At 34.4% G+C, this 3,093-nt stretch overlaps 1 long non-coding RNA gene across 1 annotated transcript; it reads left to right on the top strand.

The window, feature by feature from the left end:
* Positions 1-136: 136 nt before the first annotated feature.
* Positions 137-2,884, top strand: LOC138314109 (uncharacterized). Its single transcript, XR_011207330.1, has 4 exons — positions 137-510; positions 1,273-1,414; positions 2,282-2,393; positions 2,758-2,884. It is a non-coding gene; the product is annotated as an uncharacterized lncRNA (long non-coding RNA).
* The last annotated feature ends 209 nt before the right edge of the window (positions 2,885-3,093 follow it).

Here is a 3,093-nt window from a genome sequence, read left to right as displayed (position 1 = left end):
AGATTTCATAGAGAGGTGAATGTTTCGGAGCCTGCTGATTGGGTATTCAGGGCGCATCAGTTTCAAATGTTTAATGTGTGGGTTGGGCAATACATGTAGATGTAAAATATGGGTTAAAGAAATTTTAAAATTCTGTCAAGTGTGTGTCTGACAGGGGGAGGTAATCAATATTGGAATTTCATGAATATTTTGGTCAATTTTTGGTGCGGAATTCAACATAAGATGGAACCCCCCACATAAAAGTTTAGCAAGATGGTAGATCTTTATTTCTTTTTATTCACAGGTATGCCAGATGCCATTCTTCAAAATAAGTGACAGGTGACCAGACTTGAAAACTCCATTTAACCTGGACAGTGGTAAACGTTAATATATCGTATATAGCGAAATCATTTGGTTCTGCGGTCTCTATAGGATGACAACCGGATATGACGTTTTCATCATTCAGCGTCCCTGGACACCATTTGACTGAACCCAATCTGCATGTTTTTGACTGGAAATCGAATGTTGAAGGTATTTTGCTTGTACTTTATACATATTTGGTAGTTATTTTTAATACGGAGGCCTTCCTGTCTTGATAACAACACTGTAAATTGGAGGATTTTGTTAAAAAAATCACATTACACATATGTTGTTAATATAGCTTAGCACATGAACCAATATCTTAGAAAGTGATTATACAGAAGATGTTTATGTCACGATTATGACACAGGGGTTTGGGAGAGTATGACACAGGGTCTAGGGACCTGGCGGGGGGGGTGTGAATATAAGAAGTCAGCTGACTTAGAATATGATGTGTATTTCAATGATATTTAGTAAACTTCTATGAATCCGCGTGATACACTGTGATTAGGAGTTATTCAGGCATAATATTAGGCTTTAGGCATTATCTCTTTCCCTCTATTTATCTATTTATCATAATCACTAATCTATTTATCTGTACATGTAACTCAAATATCTTATGTATTTATTCATCATATGGATATATAGTGTTGTTTGGTTCTGTAAAATATACAGTATAGTCTTCTTTTTCACTATTAAGTGTTTAAGACTGGTCAGGAATAGGTAATAGATTCAGGCTGTAGGTCGGTGGTTTTCATTTGGGTACTCTGGGTTCCTCCAAGTACAATTGACACATCCTTAAATGGCCATGAAACCTAATCGATCTATATAAAACACTTTCTGTTTTTTGTGTTCATTAATCAGCTACTTTCACTCATTCATTTTAGTTATTTTATCATTTATTTATTCATTTATTCATTTCTTCTGTTTCAGCCGAGCTTTGAACATGATACCTTTTGGGCGGACAAGTTTAACAGCTTATTCCTGACTTGAAGACAGCGCCAAGGGGAGTTAACTCATTTCACGAAAATACTAGACAGATTTACCTTTCCATAAATGACCTGAGTATTTATTTGTGAGTATAATTTGTCTTTTTTCTCTATATATTTCTCTTATATACCTCTTTGGTTCAATTATCAGTGTTCTTAATTTCTTCGAGATGGATAGTCGAGTGAAATTCGAGTTATCTCCCTTCCATTGTCTGTAGGTCTCTGGTAAACGGAGACATAAGCAGTCAGCCTGGTGCAATTTTAGAGGTGAATTGTGGAATTCTTTCACTTCCAGATCTTGTAACTGACTAGTTTACATCAAGATGTGAGTGAAGGATAAGCTTTATTCTATTTTTCAAAATTATTTTCTTTCTAATAGCCACGATTCTTAAGTTCTGACCAGTCTTTCGGGTTCAAACGTTGCTCTAGATTTGATTTTATCTGTCCCTGGAATCTTTCAGTGGTTAATAATTCCCTTTTTCACATCAATTGGTATACATTTGTAATTTTAGAATCATCTCATGCAGAAAATCAGGGCAAATTTGAAATTTTTGGGGCTGTTTTGTATCCATATTTTATAAGCTGCACCATCATTTCTCTGTGTTATATCAGATAGATTATGGCATAATATGTTATAATCATGTCTTTATGATATTGTTTTGATTACTAAGTTATATATCTATAGTATTGAGCCAGTTTTGGAACTTTGCTTTGCTTAAATTTTCAGTTCTGGATATTTTTTGCTAGATATTCCAAAAATGGGGGGGTGGGGGTAAAGAATATGAGTTATCTCCCCCTGATCTTCAAGTTTAATTCAGTTGTTCATATAATCCTGTAGTACACTAACTATACTATAGTTATAAGTAAAAGTCAAAAGTCTAGGTTCAAATTTCATTGAAATATTTAAATTTTTATTTCTAAACTGTTTCAATTCTCATAATTTTTTCTTACAGGAATTCCCATCATCGATACGAGTACATAGCTTGCAGTACCAGACCAACCCATGCAGAGAGCAAACTCCCATTTTGGAATCAGACCTTATGGACATGTAGCTTTCCAAAAATGGTAAATTTGAAAAATATGTAAAATGCTATAGGGACCGCAGAATCAAACCAAAAATAGATTCCTGGAAATCCCCTTTTGGGCACAAGATTTCATAGAGAGGTGAATGTTTCGGAGCCTGCTGATTGGGTATTCAGGGCGCATCAGTTTCAAATGTTTAATGTGTGGGTTGGGCAATACATGTAGATGTAAAATATGTAAAGAAATTTTAAAATTCTGTCAAGTGTGTGTCTGACAGGGGGAGGTAATCAATATTGGAATTTCATGAATATTTTGGTCAATTTTTGGTGCGGAATTCAACATAAGATGGAACCCCCCACATAAAAGTTTAGCAAGATGGTAGATCTTTATTTCTTTTTATTCACAGGTATGCCAGATGCCATTCTTCAAAATAAGTGACAGGTGACCAGACTTGAAAACTCCATTTAACCTGGACAGTGGTAAACGTTAATATATCGTATATAGCGAAATCATTTGGTTCTGCGGTCTCTGTACAGAACACGTCTATTATTTTCCTTTACACTGGACTGTACAGTATAACAATCATTTGTATTAGTCATGGTAACAATTATTGGTAACAGTAATGCATTAAATATATTTCATTATTTCGCTGTCATGGTTTCAAAGGAGCATTGAAAGATACAAATTTTCCATACAATGAAAATGTTTTGCTACACAACTTTATAGTTATTTGTGTTTTGTA

This window comes from Argopecten irradians, unplaced genomic scaffold (genome assembly GCF_041381155.1).
Source record: "Argopecten irradians isolate NY unplaced genomic scaffold, Ai_NY scaffold_1450, whole genome shotgun sequence".
NCBI lineage: Eukaryota > Metazoa > Mollusca > Bivalvia > Pectinida > Pectinidae > Argopecten > Argopecten irradians.
This window is presented reverse-complemented; position numbering and strand designations above follow the sequence as displayed.